Source organism: Panulirus ornatus, chromosome 54 (assembly GCF_036320965.1).
Source record: "Panulirus ornatus isolate Po-2019 chromosome 54, ASM3632096v1, whole genome shotgun sequence".
NCBI lineage: Eukaryota > Metazoa > Arthropoda > Malacostraca > Decapoda > Palinuridae > Panulirus > Panulirus ornatus.
In genome coordinates this window covers 3231097-3252134 of record NC_092277.1, presented here as the reverse complement: position 1 = coordinate 3252134, position 21038 = coordinate 3231097, and positions in this window count along the sequence as shown.

Below are 21038 nucleotides of genomic sequence, written 5' to 3'. Positions count from 1 at the left end.
CTTACTAACCCCACATCACGACACACTGACCAACAGACGAACAACACACAGCACGGCTCACCAACCCCACATCACGACACACAGCACGGCTCACCAACCCCACATCACGACACACAGCACGGCTCACCAACCCCACATCACGACACACTGACCAACAGACGAACAACACACAGCACGGCTCACCAACCCCATATCACGACACACAGCACGGCTCACCAACCCCACATCACGACACACTGACCAACAGACGAACAACACACAGCACGGCTCACCAACCCCACATCACGACACACAGCACGGCTCACCAACCCCACATCACGACACACTGACCAACAGACGAACAACACACAGCACGGCTCACCAACCCCACATCACGACACACAGCACGGCTCACCAACCCCACATCACGACACACAGCACGGCTCACCAACCCCACATCACGACACACAGCACGGCTCACCAACCCCACATCACGACACACAGCACGGCTCACCAACCCCACATCACGACACACTGACCAACAGACGAACAACACACAGCACGGCTCACCAACCCCACATCACGACACACAGCACGGCTCACCAACCCCATATCACGACACACAGCACGGCTCACCAACCCCACATCACGACTCACTGACCAACAGACGAACAACAAACAGCACGGCTCACCAACCCCACATCACGACACACTGACCAACAGACGAACAACACACAGCACGGCTCACCAACCCCACATCACAACACAGCACGGCTCACCAACCCCACATCACGACTCACTGACCAACAGACGAACAACAAACAGCACGGCTCACCAACCCCACATCACGACACACTGACCAACAGACGAACAACACACAGCACGGCTCACCAACCCCACATCACGACACACTGACCAACAGACGAACAACACACAGCACGGCTCACCAACCCCACATCACGACACACAGCACGGCTCACCAACCCCACATCACGACTCACTGACCAACAGACGAACAACACACAGCACGGCTCACCAACCCCACATCACGACTCACTGACCAACAGACGAACAACAAACAGCACGGCTCACCAACCCCACATCACGACACACAGCACGGCTCACCAACCCCACATCACGACACACTGACCAACAGACGAACAACACACCAGCACGGCTCACCAACCCCACATCACGACACACTGCACGGCTCACCAACCCCACAATCACGACACACTGACCCAACAGACGAACAACCCACAGCCAGCTCACCAACCCCACATCACAACACACAGCACGGCTCACCAACCCCACATCACAACACACAGCACGGCTCACCAACCCCACATCACGACACACTGACCAACAGACGAACAACACACAGCACGGCTCACCAACCCCACATCACGACACACTGCACGGCTCCACCAACCCCACATCACGACACACTGACCAACAGACGAAACAACACACAGCACGGCTCACCAACCCCACATCACAACACACAGCACGGCTCACCAACCCCACATCCACAACCCACAGCACGGCTCACCAACCCCACAACACGACACAAGACCACAGACGAACAACACACAGCACGGCTCACCAACCCCACATCACGACCACAGCACGGCTCACCAACCCACATCACAAACACACAGCACGGCTCACCAACCCCACAATCACAAACACACAGCACGGCTCACCAACCCCACATCACGACACACTGACCAACAGACGAACAACACACAGCACGGCTCACCAACCCCACATCACGACACACAGCACGGCTCACCAACCCCACATCACGACACAGCCGGACTCACCAGACCCGACACAACACACAGCACGGCTCACCAACCCCACATCACGACACACAGCACGGCTCACCAACCCACATCACGACACACTGACCAACAGACGAACAACACACAGCACGGCTCACCAACCCCACATCACGACACACAGCACGGCTCACAACCCACATCACAACACACAGCACGGCTCACCAACCCCACATCACAGACACACAGCACGGCTCACCAACCCCACATCACGACACACTGACCAACAGACGAACAACACACAGCACGGCTCACCAACCCCCACATCACGACACACAGCACGGCTCACCAACCCCACATCACGAACACAGCACGGCTCACCAAACCCCCACATCACGACACACTGACCAACAAAGACGAACAACACGACACAGCACGGCTCACCAACCCCCACATCACGACCACACAGCACGTCACCAACCACACATCACGACACACAGCACGGCTCACCAACCCCACATCACGAACACAGCACGGCTCACCAACCCCACATCACGACACACAGCAGGTCACCAACCAATCACGACACACGCACGCTCACCAACCCCACATCACGACACACTGACCAACAGACGAACAACACACAGCACAGCTCACCAACCCCATATCACGACACACAGCACGGCTCACCAACCCCACATCACGACACATGACCAACAGACGAACAACACACAGCACGGCTCACCAACCCCACATCACGACACACAGCACGGCTCACCAACCCCACATCACGACACACTGACCAACAGACGAACAACAACAGCACGGCTCACCAACCCCACATCACGACACACAGCACGGCTCACCAACCCCACATCACGACCACACTGACCAACACAACAACACACAGCACGCTCACAACCCACACATCACGACACACAGCACGGCTCACCAACCCCACATCACGACACCTGACCAACAGACGAACAACACACAGCACGGCTCACCAACCCCACATCACGACACACAGCACGCTCACCAACCCCACATCACGACACACAGCACGGCTCACCAACCCCACATCACGACTCACAGCACGGCTCACCAACCCACATCACGACACACAGCACGCTACCAACCCCACATCACGACACACTGACCAACAGACAGACAACACACAGCACGCTCACCAACCCCCACATCAGCGACACACAGCACGGCTCACCAACCCCACATCACGACACACTTGACCAACAGACGAACAACACAAAGCACGGCTCACCAACCCCACATCACGACACACAGCACGGCTCACCAACCCCACACATCACGAGCACACTGACCCACAGACGAACAACACCAGCACGGCTCACCAACCCCACATCACGACACACAGCACGGCTCACCAACCCCACATCACGACACACAGCACGGCTCACCAACCCCCACATCACGACACACAGCACGGCTCACCAACCCAACCTCCACGAGCACACTGACCAACACGACGCAACAACCCACCACGAGCACAGCTCACCAACCCCACAACAACTCACAGCACGGCTCACCAACCCCACATCACGACACACAGCACGGCTCACCAAACCCCACATCACGACACACAGCACGGCCTCACCAACCCCACATCACGACACCACTGACGGCTCACCAACCCCCACATACGACAACACAGCACGGCTCACCAACCCCACATCACGACACACAGCACGGCTCACCAACCCCACCATCACGACACACAGCACGGCTCACCAACCCCACCATCACGACACACTGACCCAACAGACGAACAACACACAGCACGGCTCACCAACCCCACATCACGACACACAGCACGGCTCTACCAACCCACATCACGACACACTGACCCAACAGAGCAACACACACAGCACGGCTCACCAACCCCACATCACGACCACACAGCCACGGCTCACCAACCCCACATCACGACACACAGCACGGCTCACCAACCCCACAGCACGGCTCACCACCACACACACCACAGCACGGCTCACCAACCCCACATCACGACACACAGCACGGCTCACCAACCCCACATCACGACACACTGACAACAGACAACAACACACATCACGGCTCACCAACCCCACATCACGACACACGCACGCATCACCAACCCCACATCAGACACGCTGACCAACTGACGATCACAAACACAGAGCACGGCTCACCAACCCCACATTCACGACACACATGTACCAACAGACGAACAACACAAGCACGGCTCACCAATCACACATCACGACACACAGCAACGGCTCACCAAACCCCACATCAAGACACACAGCACGGCTCACCAACCCCAATCACGAAACACAGCACGCTCACCAACCCACATCACGACACACAGCACGGCTCACCAACCCCACATCACGACACACAGCACGGCTCACAACCCACATCACGACACACTGACCAACAGACGTACACACACGCACAGCTCACCAACCCCATATCACGACACACAGCACGGCTCACCAACCCCACATCACGACACATTGACCAACAACGAAACAACACACAGCACGGCTCACCAACCCCACATCACGCACACAGCACGGCTCACCAACCCCACATCACGAACAGCTGACCAACAGACGAACAACACACACACGGCTCACCAACCCACATCTACGACGCACAGCACGGCTCACCAACCCCACATCACGACACACAGCACGGCTCACCAACCCCACATCACGACACACAGCACGGCTCACCAACCCCACATCACGACACACAGCACGGCTCACCAACCCCACATCACGACACACAGCACGGCTCACCAACCCAACATCACGACACACCAACCTCAGGAAGACAACACTATCCCAACTTGATAACAGAATCAAAACGTGGCTGTAGAATTTGAACGTGGCAGCAGAATGTAAACGTGGCAGCAGAATGTAAACGTGGCAGCAGAATGTAAACGTGGCAGCAGAATGTAAACGTGGCAGCAGAATGTGAACGTGGCAGCAGAATGTAAACGTGGCAGCAGAATGTAAACGTGGCAGCAGAATGTAAACGTGGCAGCAGAATGTAAACGTGGCAGCACAATGTAAACGTGGCAGCACAATGTAAACGTGGCAGCAGAATGTAAACGTGGCAGCAGAATGTAAACGTGGCAGCACAATGTAAACGTGGCAGCAGAATGTAAACGTGGCAGCAGAATGTAAACGTGGCAGCACAATGTAAACGTGGCAGCAGAATGTAAACGTGGCAGCAGAATGTAAACGTGGCAGCAGAATGTAAACGTGGCAGCAGAATGTGAACGTGGCAGCAGAATGTAAACGTGGCAGCAGAATGTAAACGTGGCAGCAGAATGTAAACGTGGCAGCAGAATGTAAACGTGGCAGCACAATGTAAACGTGGCAGCACAATGTAAACGTGGCAGCAGAATGTAAACGTGGCAGCAGAATGTAAACGTGGCAGCAGAATGTAAACGTGGCAGCAGAATGTAAACGTGGCAGCAGAATGTAAACGTGGCAGCAGAATGTATGATGCAATGGCCCAAGTTATACTGTAACAGAGGAAGTTTGGCGCAGACGGAAAAAAATGTGATGGCCCAGAGGAAGGAGGACACATCTACCACTCAAGACTGACATGGGTTGAGGCCATCATGATGTTGTGCAGCAGGTGTGTAGCAGTGCACACCTGGGTTGAGGCCATCATGATGTTGGGCAGCAGGTGTGTAGCAGTGCACACCTGGGTTGACGCCATCATGATGTTGTGCAGCAGGTGTGTAGCAGTGCACACCTGGGTTGAGGCCATCATGATGTTGTGCAGCAGGTGTGTAGCAGTGCACACCTGGGTTGACGCCATCATGATGTTGTGCAGCAGGTGTGTAGCAGTGCACACCTGGGTTGAGGCCATCATGATGTTGTGCAGCAGGTGTGTAGCAGTGCACACCTGGGTTGAGGCCATCATGATGTTGTGCAGCAGGTGTGTAGCAGTGCACACCTGGGTTGAGGCCATCATGATGTTGTGCAGCAGGTGTGTAGCAGTGCACACCTGGGTTGAGGCCATCATGATGTTGTGCAGCAGGTGTGTAGCAGTGCACACCTGGGTTGACGGCCATCATGATGTTGTGCAGCAGGTGTGTAGCAGTGCACACCTGGTTGAGGCCATCATGATGTTGTGCAGCAGGTGTGTAGCAGTGCACACCTGGGTTGACGGCCATCATGATGTTGTGCAGCAGGTGTGTAGCAGTGCACACCTGGGTTGAGGCCATCATGATGTTGTGCAGCAGGTGTGTAGCAGTGCACACCTGGGTTGAGGCCATCATGATGTTGTGCAGCAGGTGTGTAGCAGTGCACACCTGGGTTGAGGCCATCATGATGTTGTGCAGCAGGTGTGTAGCAGTGCACACCTGGGTTGAGGCCATCATGATGTTGTGCAGCAGGTGTGTAGCAGTGCACACCTGGGTTGAGGCCATCATGATGTTGTGCAGCAGGTGTGTAGCAGTGCACACCTGGGTTGAGGCCATCATGATGTTGTGCAGCAGGTGTGTAGCAGTGCACACCTGGGTTGAGGCCATCATGATGTTGTGCAGCAGGTGTGTAGCAGTGCACACCTGGTTGATGAGTGAGTAGTCATACCTGAAGGTTTCCTTATGTTCTGAGATCCTTGGGTTAGAGTTCGTCCCTGGATGATACAGTGTCTTGCATCATAACACAAGTCAGAGACGCTTTAACCTTCTGACTCACTCTCTCCCGAGACCACTAACACCTTCACATATCCTTAACTGTGTGTGTGAGAGAGAGAGAGAGAGAGAGAGAGAGAGAGAGAGAGAGAGAGAGAGAGAGAGAGAGAGAGAGAGAGAGAGAGAGGCAGGTAAGCAACTACTTCCCATATGACCATCAGCCCCACACTTATGGTTGTTATCACAGTAGAGTCAACATGGTTGGTTGTACCATTACCACACTTATGGTTGTTATCACAGTAGAGTCAACATGGTTGGTTGTACCATTACCTCACTTATGGTTGTTATCACAGTAGAGTCAACATGGTTGGTTGTACCATTACCTCACTTATGGTTGTTATCACAGTAGAGTCAACATGGTTGGTTGTACCATTACCTCACTTATGGTTGTTATCACAGTAGAGTCAACATGGTTGGTTGTACCATTACCTCACTTATGGTTGTTATCACAGTAGAGTCAACATGGTTGGCTTGTACCATTACCACACTTATGGTTGTTATCACAGTAGAGTCAACATGGTTGGTTGTACCATTACCTCACTTATGGTTGTTATCACAGTAGAGTCAACATGGTTGGTTGTACCATTACCTCACTTATGGTTGTTATCACAGTAGAGTCAACATGGTTGGTTGTACCATTACCTCACTTATGGTTGTTATCACAGTAGAGTCAACATGGTTGGTTGTACCATTATGTCACTTATGGTTGTTATCACAGTAGAGTCAACATGGTTGGTTGTACCATTACCTCACTTATGGTTGTTATCATAGTAGTCAACGATGGTTTGGTTGTACCAGTACCACACTCTTATGGTTGTTATCACAGTAGTCAACATGGTTGGTTTGTACCATTTACCTCACTTATGGTTTTTATCACAGTAGAGGTCAACTTGGTTGGTTAGTACCATACCTCACTTATGGTTGTTTATCACAGTAGAGTCAACATGGTTGGTTGTACCATTACCACACTTATGGTTGTTATCACAGTAGAGTCAACATGGTTGGTTGTACCATTACCTCACTTATGGTTGTTATCACAGTAGAGTCAACATGGTTGGTTGTACCATTACCTCACTTATGGTTGTTATCACAGTAGAGTCAACATGGTTGGTTGTACCATTACCTCACTTATGGTTGTTATCACAGTAGAGTCAACATGGTTGGTTGTACCATTACCTCACTTATGGTTGTTATCACAGTAGAGTCAACATGGTTGGTTGTACCATTACCTCACTTATGGTTGTTATCACAGTAGAGTCAACATGGTTGGTTGTACCATTACCTCACTTATGGTTGTTATCACAGTAGAGTCAACATGGTTGGTTGTACCATTACCTCACTTATGGTTGTTATCACAGTAGAGTCAACATGGTTGGTTGTACCATTACCTCACTTATGGTTGTTATCACAGTAGAGTCAACATGGTTGGTTGTACCATTACCTCACTTATGGTTGTTATCACAGTAGAGTCAACATGGTTGGTTGTACCATTACCTCACTTATGGTTGTTATCACAGTAGAGTCAACATGGTTGGTTGTACCATTACCTCACTTATGGTTGTTATCACAGTAGAGTCAACATGGTTGGTTGTACCATTACCTCACTTATGGTTGTTATCACAGTAGAGTCAACATGGTTGGTTGTACCATTACCTCACTTATGGTTGTTATCACAGTAGAGTCAACATGGTTGGTTGTACCATTACCTCACTTATGGTTGTTATCACAGTAGAGTCAACATGGTTGGTTGTACCATTACCTCACTTATGGTTGTTATCACAGTAGAGTCAACATGGTTGGTTGTACCATTACCTCACTTATGGTTGTTATCACAGTAGAGTCAACATGGTTGGTTGTACCATTACCTCACTTATGGTTGTTATCACAGTAGAGTCAACATGGTTGGTTGTACCATTACCTCACTTATGGTTGTTATCACAGTAGAGTCAACATGGTTGGTTGTACCATTACCTCACTTATGGTTGTTATCACAGTAGAGTCAACATGGTTGGTTGTACCATTACCTCACTTATGGTTGTTATCACAGTAGAGTCAACATGGTTGGTTGTACCATTACCTCACTTATGGTTGTTATCACAGTAGAGTCAACATGGTTGGTTGTACCATTACCTCACTTATGGTTGTTATCACAGTAGAGTCAACATGGTTGGTTGTACCATTACCTCACTTATGGTTGTTATCACAGTAGAGTCAACATGGTTGGTTGTACCATTACCTCACTTATGGTTGTTATCACAGTAGAGTCAACATGGTTGGTTGTACCATTACCTCACTTATGGTTGTTATCACAGTAGAGTCAACATGGTTGGTTGTACCATTACCTCACTTATGGTTGTTATCACAGTAGAGTCAACATGGTTGGTTGTACCATTACCTCACTTATGGTTGTTATCACAGTAGAGTCAACATGGTTGGTTGTACCATTACCTCACTTATGGTTGTTATCACAGTAGAGTCAACATGGTTGGTTGTACCATTACCTCACTTATGGTTGTTATCACAGTAGAGTCAACATGGTTGGTTGTACCATTACCTCACTTATGGTTGTTATCACAGTAGAGTCAACATGGTTGGTTGTACCATTACCTCACTTATGGTTGTTATCACAGTAGAGTCAACATGGTTGGTTGTACCATTACCTCACTTATGGTTGTTATCACAGTAGAGTCAACATGGTTGGTTGTACCATTACCTCACTTATGGTTGTTATCACAGTAGAGTCAACATGGTTGGTTGTACCATTACCTCACTTATGGTTGTTATCACAGTAGAGTCAACATGGTTGGTTGTACCATTACCTCACTTATGGTTGTTATCACAGTAGAGTCAACATGGTTGGTTGTACCATTACCTCACTTATGGTTGTTATCACAGTAGAGTCAACATGGTTGGTTGTACCATTACCTCACTTATGGTTGTTATCACAGTAGAGTCAACATGGTTGGTTGTACCATTACCTCACTTATGGTTGTTATCACAGTAGAGTCAACATGGTTGGTTGTACCATTACCTCACTTATGGTTGTTATCACAGTAGAGTCAACATGGTTGGTTGTACCATTACCTCACTTATGGTTGTTATCACAGTAGAGTCAACATGGTTGGTTGTACCATTACCTCACTTATGGTTGTTATCACAGTAGAGTCAACATGGTTGGTTGTACCATTACCTCACTTATGGTTGTTATCACAGTAGAGTCAACATGGTTGGTTGTACCATTACCTCACTTATGGTTGTTATCACAGTAGAGTCAACATGGTTGGTTGTACCATTACCTCACTTATGGTTGTTATCACAGTAGAGTCAACATGGTTGGTTGTACCATTACCTCACTTATGGTTGTTATCACAGTAGAGTCAACATGGTTGGTTGTACCATTACCTCACTTATGGTTGTTATCACAGTAGAGTCAACATGGTTGGTTGTACCATTACCTCACTTATGGTTGTTATCACAGTAGAGTCAACATGGTTGGTTGTACCATTACCTCACTTATGGTTGTTATCACAGTAGAGTCAACATGGTTGGTTGTACCATTACCTCACTTATGGTTGTTATCACAGTAGAGTCAACATGGTTGGTTGTACCATTACCTCACTTATGGTTGTTATCACAGTAGAGTCAACATGGTTGGTTGTACCATTACCTCACTTATGGTTGTTATCACAGTAGAGTCAACATGGTTGGTTGTACCATTACCTCACTTATGGTTGTTATCACAGTAGAGTCAACATGGTTGGTTGTACCATTACCTCACTTATGGTTGTTATCACAGTAGAGTCAACATGGTTGGTTGTACCATTACCTCACTTATGGTTGTTATCACAGTAGAGTCAACATGGTTGGTTGTACCATTACCTCACTTATGGTTGTTATCACAGTAGAGTCAACATGGTTGGTTGTACCATTACCTCACTTATGGTTGTTATCACAGTAGAGTCAACATGGTTGGTTGTACCATTACCTCACTTATGGTTGTTATCACAGTAGAGTCAACATGGTTGGTTGTACCATTACCTCACTTATGGTTGTTATCACAGTAGAGTCAACATGGTTGGTTGTACCATTACCTCACTTATGGTTGTTATCACAGTAGAGTCAACATGGTTGGTTGTACCATTACCTCACTTATGGTTGTTATCACAGTAGAGTCAACATGGTTGGTTGTACCATTACCTCACTTATGGTTGTTATCACAGTAGAGTCAACATGGTTGGTTGTACCATTACCTCACTTATGGTTGTTATCACAGTAGAGTCAACATGGTTGGTTGTACCATTACCTCACTTATGGTTGTTATCACAGTAGAGTCAACATGGTTGGTTGTACCATTACCTCACTTATGGTTGTTATCACAGTAGAGTCAACATGGTTGGTTGTACCATTACCTCACTTATGGTTGTTATCACAGTAGAGTCAACATGGTTGGTTGTACCATTACCTCACTTATGGTTGTTATCACAGTAGAGTCAACATGGTTGGTTGTACCATTACCTCACTTATGGTTGTTATCACAGTAGAGTCAACATGGTTGGTTGTACCATTACCTCACTTATGGTTGTTATCACAGTAGAGTCAACATGGTTGGTTGTACCATTACCTCACTTATGGTTGTTATCACAGTAGAGTCAACATGGTTGGTTGTACCATTACCTCACTTATGGTTGTTATCACAGTAGAGTCAACATGGTTGGTTGTACCATTACCTCACTTATGGTTGTTATCACAGTAGAGTCAACATGGTTGGTTGTACCATTACCTCACTTATGGTTGTTATCACAGTAGAGTCAACATGGTTGGTTGTACCATTACCTCACTTATTCCACCGTTACCACACCTTCCATTCCCTATGTTCATTAGTTATACAAGAACTCGTCAAAGATGACTGACGTGTATCACAAAGAGAGAAGGACAGTGATGATCCCCTGGCTTGGTGCAGGTCAGAGAGAAGGACAGTGATGATCCCTGGCTTGGTGCAGGTCAGAGAGAAGGACAGTGATGATCCCTGGCTTGGTGCAGGTCAGAGAGAAGGACAGTGATGATCCCTGGCTTGGTGCAGGTCAGAGAGAAGGACAGTGATGATCCCTGGCTTGGTGCAGGTCAGAGAGAAGGACTGTGATGATCCCTGGCTTGGTGCAGGTCAGAGAGAAGGACAGTGATGATCCCTGGCTTGGTGCAGGTCAGAGAGAAGGACAGTGATGATCCCTGGCTTGGTGCAGGTCAGAGAGAAGGACAGTGATGATCCCTGGCTTGGTGCAGGTCAGAGAGAAGGACAGTGATGATCCCTGGCTTGGTGCAGGTCAGAGAGAAGGACTGTGATGATCCCTGGCTTGGTGCAGGTCAGAGAGAAGGACTGTGATGATCCCCTGGCTTGGTGCAGGTCAGAGAGAAGGACAGTGATGATCCCTGGCTTGGTGCAGGTCAGAGAGAAGGACAGTGATGATCCCTGGCTTGGTGCAGGTCAGAGAGAAGGACAGTGATGATCCCCTGGCTTGGTGCAGGTCAGAGAGAAGGACAGTGATGATCCCTGGCTTGGTGCAGGTCAGAGAGAAGGACTGTGATGATCCCTGGCTTGGTGCAGGTCAGAGAGAAGGACAGTGATGATCCCTGGCTTGGTGCAGGTCAGAGAGAAGGACAGTGATGATCCCCTGGCTTGGTGCAGGTCAGAGAGAAGGACAGTGATGATCCCTGGCTTGGTGCAGGTCAGAGAGAAGGACAGTGATGATCCCTGGCTTGGTGCAGGTCAGAGAGAAGGACAGTGATGATCCCTGGCTTGGTGCAGGTCAGAGAGAAGGACAGTGATGATCCCTGGCTTGGTGCAGGTCAGAGAGAAGGACAGTGATGATCCCTGGCTTGGTGCAGGTCAGAGAGAAGGACAGTGATGATCCCTGGCTTGGTGCAGGTCAGAGAGAAGGACAGTGATGATCCCTGGCTTGGTGCAGGTCAGAGAGAAGGACAGTGATGATCCCCTGGCTTGGTGCAGGTCAGAGAGAAGGACAGTGATGATCCCTGGCTTGGTGCAGGTCAGAGAGAAGGACTGTGATGATCCCTGGCTTGGTGCAGGTCAGAGAGAAGGACAGTGATGATCCCCTGGCTTGGTGCAGGTCAGAGAGAAGGACAGTGATGATCCCTGGCTTGGTGCAGGTCAGAGAGAAGGACAGTGATGATCCCCTGGCTTGGTGCAGGTCAGAGAGAAGGACTGTGATGATCCCTGGCTTGGTGCAGGTCAGAGAGAAGGACAGTGATGATCCCTGGCTTGGTGCAGGTCAGAGAGAAGGACAGTGATGATCCCTGGCTTGGTGCAGGTCAGAGAGAAGGACTGTGATGATCCCTGGCTTGGTGCAGGTCAGAGAGAAGGACTGTGATGATCCCTGGCTTGGTGCAGGTCAGAGAGAAGGACTGTGATGATCCCTGGCTTGGTGCAGGTCAGAGAGAAGGACAGTGATGATCCCTGGCTTGGTGCAGGTCAGAGAGAAGGACAGTGATGATCCCTGGCTTGGTGCAGGTCAGAGAGAAGGACAGTGATGATCCCTGGCTTGGTGCAGGTCAGAGAGAAGGACAGTGATGATCCCTGGCTTGGTGCAGGTCAGAGAGAAGGACAGTGATGATCCCTGGCTTGGTGCAGGTCAGAGAGAAGGACAGTGATGATCCCTGGCTTGGTGCAGGTCAGAGAGAAGGACAGTGATGATCCCTGGCTTGGTGCAGGTCAGAGAGAAGGACAGTGATGATCCCTGGCTTGGTGCAGGTCAGAGAGAAGGACAGTGATGATCCCTGGCTTGGTGCAGGTCAGAGAGAAGGACAGTGATGATCCCCTGGCTTGGTGCAGGTCAGAGCCAAATGCGTCCTCAAGTGTGAACCAGCCAGCTCACACTTCCCTGGCTGCCACCTCCTGTGTTCGTAGTGAAGGTCTGGTCAACGGTGAGGCTGCAACAACGTAATGTGAGGAGGGAAGAAGCTGGAATGGAGACAAAGATGTAAGAACATTGGTTTTTGAATATTGCTTCTCCTTTATCCCAAGGAATGATATAGAAAGATAGATAGATAGATAGACATATCAGTCACACCTGACGTGTATGGGGCTTACCATACGTGTACAGCTGATAAGATTTGATAATAATTTCATATAGAAACGAAAAACATAAAATTCTTTCACCCACAGCATATTCTTATGTGGTATTTGTTGGGTTCTGTGTCTGTCTTTTTTTGTCCTAAATGAGCTGAGGAGGAAAGTGTAGCTGAAGTGTGTAGAACAAAGAGAAGGTCTGAGTTCTTGTTGAGACAATAATGGGAAGGACAAGACGAAGTAAGGACGACCTATTGTCTACACAGAACAAGTGAGGACGACCTCGGTATAGTCTTGTGGGTACAAGTCATTATCACGACTACTGAAGGAATTGATGACTCCTCCTGCTCATAACCCCGGGTCTCTGACCAGCAGGTAACAGCAGCAGGTTTCACCAAGGATCAATACAACCAACATAACCCCGGGTCTCTGACCAGCAGGTAACAGCAGCAGGTCTCACCAAGGATCAATACAACCATCATAACCCCGGGTCTCTGACCAGCAGGTAACAGTAGCAGGTCTCACCAAGGATCAATACAACCAACATAACCCCGGGTCTCTGACCAGCAGGTAACAGTAGCAGGTCTCACCAAGGATCAATACAACCAACATAACCCCGGGTCTCTGACCAGCAGGTAACAGTAGCAGGTCTCACCAAGGATCAATACAACCAACATAACCCCGGGTCTCTGACCAGCAGGTAACAGTAGCAGGTCTCTCCAAGGATCAATACAACCAACATAACCCCGGGTCTCTGACCAGCAGGTAACAGTAGCAGGTCTCACCAAGGATCAATACAACCAACATAACCCCGGGTCTCTGACCAGCAGGTAACAGTAGCAGGTCTCACCAAGGATCAATACAACCAACATAACCCCGGGTCTCTGACCAGCAGGTAACAGTAGCAGGTCTCACCAAGGATCAATACAACCAACATAACCCCGGGTCTCTGACCAGCAGGTAACAGTAGCAGGTCTCACCAAGGATCAATACAACCAACATAACCCCGGGTCTCTGACCAGCAGGTAACAGTAGCAGGTCTCACCAAGGATCAATACAACCAACATAACCCCGGGTCTCTGACCAGCAGGTAACAGTAGCAGGTCTCACCAAGGATCAATACAACCAACATAACCCCGGGTCTCTGACCAGCAGGTAACAGTAGCAGGTCTCTCCAAGGATCAATACAACCAACATAACCCCGGGTCTCTGACCAGCAGGTAACAGTAGCAGGTCTCACCAAGGATCAATACAACCAACATAACCCCGGGTCTCTGACCAGCAGGTAACAGTAGCAGGTCTCACCAAGGATCAATACAACCAACATAACCCCGGGTCTCTGACCAGCAGGTAACAGTAGCAGGTCTCACCAAGGATCAATACAACCAACATAACCCCGGGTCTCTGACCAGCAGGTAACAGTAGCAGGTCTCACCAAGGATCAATACAACCAACATAACCCCGGGTCTCTGACCAGCAGGTAACAGCAGCAGGTCTCACCAAGGATCAATACAACCAACATAACCCCGGGTCTCTGACCAGCAGGTAACAGTAGCAGGACTCACCAAGGATCAATACAACCAACATAACCCCGGGTCTCTGGCCAGCAGGTAACAGAAGCAGGACTCACCAAGGATCAATACAACCAACATAACCCCGGGTCTCTGACCAGCAGGTAACAGTAGCAGGACTCACCAAGGATCAATACAACCAACATAACCCCGGGTCTCTGGCCAGCAGGTAACAGAAGCAGGACTCACCAAGGATCAATACAACCAACATAACCCCGGGTCTCTGACCAGCAGGTAACAGTAGCAGGACTCACCAAGGATCAATACAACCAACATAACCCCGGGTCTCTGGCCAGCAGGTAACAGTAGCAGGACTCACCAAGGATCAATACAACCATCATAACAATTAGTAATGCTGAGAGCAACATGGAAGCTGAATATCTACTTGGGGTAAATTCTTCCATCATTAAGAAGGTCTTGTTAACACCTCCCACCTCTCGTATGACCTGCTGGCAACATTGTGTGTATGTATGTAGTTGTGTGCAGCACTTGTGTGGGTCTGCGTCGGAAAATGTTAATGAGTAGGGTTTGTACATGTGCGTATGTGTGTGTGTGTGTGTGTGTGTGTGCTCTGTAGTAGAGGAAGTAACCGTGTCACTGTGTCTACGTTTTTGAGAATTCTTCGGTGGACTGGGTGGTGCTGGGAGGGTAGAGGGAAGAGTGAGGCAGGAGGGAGGGAGGGAGAGTGGGAGGGAAAGTGAAAAAAAGGTAGCAGGGAAAAGAGAGACAGGAGGGAGGGAGGGAGGGAGGGAGGGAAGGAGGGAGAGTGAACAGAGAGGTGGCAGGGAGATACAAGCAGCTGAAATAATTGTCTAAAGTAAGCTACAGAATTGAACGAATAATGAGCAAATCAGAAAATTTATGTTCCGTCAAACTGAACCTTATACCAAGGAGGCAGATCTACCAGTGAAAAATGGAAGATTTCTATATGTTTGTATGTACAGGAAATATAAGAAAGTGTGAAACAGAGAAAGTATAGCTATACAAGTTGATTAGAACGGCCATGTTGGACAAGAGACAGATGGCATGGAAAGTGTGACTGGCGCATTCGGAAACAAATATGGTGAAGGAGACAGAGAAATTGCCAACATGGTTTTCGACCTAATACAGGACCTAGTGATATAAGGTTTTGCCAGAAGAAGGAGTCACGCGGGGAGTACTCATCCTCCTGGAAGGCTCAGATTGGGGTGTCTAAATGTGTGTGGATGTAGCCAAGATGAGAAAAAAGGAGAGATAGGTAGTATGTTTGAGGAAAGGAACCTGGATGTTTTGGCTCTGAGCGAAACGAAGCTCGAGGGTAAAGGGGAAGAGTGGTTTGGGAATGTCTTGGGAGTAAAGCCAGGGGTTGGTGAGAGGACAAGAGCCAGGGAAGGAGTAGCACTACTCCTGAAACAGGAGTGTGGTGGGAGTATGTAATAGAGTGTAAGAAAGTAAACTCTAGATTGATATGGGTAAAACTGAAAGTTGAAAGTGTGCAAAGTGAGAGGGTTAGGGAGAATGATTTGGTAAACAGAGAAGAGGTAGTAAAAGCTTTGCGGAAGATGAAAGCCAGCAAGGCAGCGGGATTGGATGGTATTGCAGTGGAATTTATTAAAAAAGGGGTGACTGTATTGTTGACTGGTTGGTAAGGTTATTTAATGTATGTATGACTCATGGTGAGGTGCCTGAGGATTGGAGGAATTCTTGTATAGTGCCATTGTACAAAGGCAAAGGGGATAAAAGTGAGTGCTCAAATTACAGAGGTATAAGTTTGTTGAGTATTCCTGGTAAATTATATGGGAGGATATTGATTGAGAGGGTGAAGGCATGTACAGAGCATCAGATTGGGGAAGAGCAGTGTCGTTTCAGAAGTGGTAGAGGATGTGTGGATCAGGTGTTTGCCTTGAAGAATGTATGTGAGAAATACTTAGAAAAGCAAATGGATTTGTATGTAGCATTTATGGATCTGGAGAAGGCATATGATAGAGTTGACAGCGATGCTCTGTGGAAGGTATTAAGAATATTTGGTGTGGGGGCAAGTTGTTAGAAGCAATGAAAAGTTTTTATCGAGGATGTAAGGCATGTGTACGTGTTGGAAGAGAGGAAAGTGATTGATTCTCAGTGAATGTTGGTCTGCGGCAGGGGTGTGTGATGTCTCCATGGTTGTTTCAATTTGTTTATGGATGGGGTTGTTAGGGAGGTGAATGCAAGAGTTTTGGAAAGAGGGGCAAGTATGCAGTCTGTTGTGGATGAAAGAAGTGAGTCAGTTGTTGTTCGCTGATGATACAGCGCTGGTGGCTGATTCGTGCGAGAAACTGCAGAAGCTGGTGACTGAGTTTGGTAAAGTGTGTGAAAGAAGAAAGCTGAGAGTAAATGTGAATAAGAGCAAGGTTATTAGGTACAGTAGGGTTGAGGGACAAGTTAATTGAGAGGTAAGTTTGAACAGAGAAAAACTGGAGGAAGTGAAGTATTTTAGATATCTGGGAGTGTATTTGGCAGTGGATGGAACCATGGAAGCGGAAGTGAATCATAGGGTGGGGGAGGGGGAGAAAGTTCTGGGAACGTTGAAGAATGTGTGGAAGTCGAGAACATTATCTCGAAAAGCAAAAATGGGTATGTTTGAAGGAATAGTGGTTCCAACAGTGTTATATGGTTGCGAGGCGTGGGCTATAGATAGAGTTGTGTGGAGGAGGGTGGATGTGCTGGAAATGAGATGTTTGAGGACAATATGTGGTGGGAGGTGGTTTGATCGAGTAAGTAATAATAGGGTAAGAGAGATGTGTGGTAAAAAAAAAAGAGTGTGGCTGAGAGAGCAGAAGAGGGTGTTTTGAAATGGTTTGGGCACATGGAGAGAATGAGTGAGGAAAGATTGACAAAGAGGATATATGTGTCAGAGGTGGAGGGAACGAGGAGAAGTGTGAGACTAAATTGGAGGTGGAAAGATGGAGTGAAAAAGATTTTGAATGAAACAGGGCCTGAACATGCAGGAGGGTGAAAGGCGTGCAAGGAATAGAGTGAATTGGAACGATGTAGTATACCGGGGTCGACGTGCTGTCAATGGATTGAACCAGGGCGTGTTAAGCGTCTAGGGTAAACCATGGAAAGTTCTGTGGGATCTGGATGTGGAAAGGGAACTGTGGTTTCGGTGCATTATTACATGAAAGCCTAGAGACTGAGTGTGAACGAATGTGGCCTTTGTTGTCTTTTCCTAGCGCTACCTCGCGCACATGCGGGGGAAGAGGGTTGTTATTTCATGTGTGGCGGGGTGGCGATGGGAATGAATAAAGGCAGATAGTATGAGTTATGTAAATGTGTATATATGTAAAAGTTCTGTGTGTGTATATATATGTATACGTTGCGATGTATAGGTATGTATATTTGCGTGTGTGGACGTGTATGTATATACATGTGTATGTGGGTGGGCTGGGCCATTCTTGGGTCTGTTTCCTTGCGCTACCTCGCTAACGCGGGAGACAGCGAGAAAGCAAAATAAAAATAAAAAGATAACCCTTTATGATGGTATAAAGAAAATGTTGGGAAAGGAGCAAGATGATATCTTGTTTTCATAGAGGAAAAGATTTTGACAGAATTGATAGAAGCAAACTATGTGGGACACAAGGTGACCATTACTGTGCACTAGATACGACATTAGTGAGGGTAATGAAAAATATATACAATCATTGTGAACGTGGAGTCAAGAATAAGGAGGTCGACGGCGCACCTTCGAAGTCAAAACTGGAGTCAGACAGGGAGAAGCACTGTTCCCTCTTTTATCTATCATATGTACACTTGAATATTGAAATGTACTTAAGAAAAGATAAAGAAATAACATTACTATATGCTGACAACGTAGCTATCATAACTGAAAACACGAGACTTACGACAGAAACGATTGGAAAATCATTCATTTTATAACTGAACTGTTGAATGTTACTAGACACAGAAAATAGGGTGACGTGTGTATAGAAGACCACCAGCTACATACAGCAAGGAAGTATTCTTTTGGGAGTAATAGTTGATTATGAAAATCTACAGAAATTTACAAGAAACAACGTTTTTCATCAATTATATCGCAGACTTCAGAATGCTACAACCTATAATGGAAAGGTAGAAATGTGCCATTGAGATACACAACAGTAGGATATATACCATCATTCTGAGACCCATTTTGATGTATGGATGAAAAGCATTGTCACTTACATGCAAACAAGTTCACATAACGAGGCTGCCGAGGTAAGAGCACTAAGGTTAATCACATATGGTACAAGATTGGATGATATGAGAAACATCAAGATAAGACAGGATTTAAAAGTTACATTTTTATTGGACATAAGTGAAAAGAACAAGTTAAGGAGGTATGGTCGTGCACATGGGATGGAAGACATAAGCCAGGACTTGTTTGAACTGGACTTCTGAAGGCACACGTCCAGCAGGACGTCCCAGAATGGGATGGATTGAGGGCATCAAGAGCTCGTTTAGCAGAAGAGCTCATCTAGAAGAGGGAGGACACAGGAAGACATGGATGAAGACGGTAGTGAGTACGAGGACAGGAACGAGTGAAGATTGACTGAGTGGTCGTCGACTGACTGACATTAACTCCCTGGCGTCTGGTGAGGAAAGGTCAGAATATGTCATAACGTCCGAGGTTTCGTTACCATGATGATGCCTCGTCAGTGTCTCCTGGTGTGAGGTCAGTATGGCTGTGTAGACCTAGCATGACTGTCACACCTTCACGTGAGGTGAGATGTGCCTCTGTTGTGTGGCGGCGTTCATGCTTTACCCCAACAGAAAAAGCCTTTGATGTTATAGACTCGTGTTTTCATGATATGTTAAAGTATTTCATACGGTTATGACTTGAAGGAATTTGTTACAAGAAAGAATGAAGCGTGGATATATCAAGGAATAAGATGTGAGTTAGAACTGTTGACCACTGGTGACTGGGGGACTGTGTGTAGTGAACGTGGACCACAGAAGCACAACGCTGGGCCATGATGGAGCCTTCACCAGGGGCAGGGTCGCAGCCATCATGGTGTAATGGGTTTATTGTTGGACATATTTGTGTACACTGGGAATGTTGGAGGAGTGGTGTGATGTAGAGGGTCTGTGTATAGGGGGAGTTACGAGCTCTGGTAGATGACATCTTGGTCGACCGTGATGCAGCTGCCAGACCTGAGTGTTACCGTCTGACACGGTCATCTTGGTCGACCGTCTGATGATGTGTTCTCCTCGGGCAAAATGACATCGTCTCCTCATCGCACTGTTGAACCCACACTTGCTACTATCCACATACTGTAAACGTAGACACGATCTATTGTATCTCAATCATTGGAAACAAAATAACACACACAACTCCCCACCACCACGACGAGTAAATATACATTTGATTTTGGTAATGTTCGCTTCAGTGATTTCAAAGTCAATGGTTCAATCAGACGTTCACTAATAATAAGACATTTTTTTCTGTTAATGTTACAAAAATGATGATAATTACAGTTGTAACCAGAGACTAGGAGTTAGGGAGACTGAAGGTATGATCCAGGAGCGTGCGCTTTGGTCAGTAATGCAGGTGAGTCAGTATACCACATTATGCTGGTGGTAAACTGAACAGACGCTCTCACGTAAGTGGTACAGAACGACATGACTAAAGTGCTGTACAGAATGGTCTCCACATATCTCAAACTGTTCGTTCCTTTACTTCACGGATCTAAGTGTGGATCATAACTCGATATTTTCTACAGGAATAGTTACTTAACCTAACATGTCGTGTATATTCTGCAGGTATCTTCTACTGTCCGTTTTACACGAAAATGTTTAACCCATTTCTCGTCTTTACTTCTGCTACTGATATGGTGAACACTAATGTAAGTTGTGGCAACAAGTAAGGTGATCTCTGGCATCTT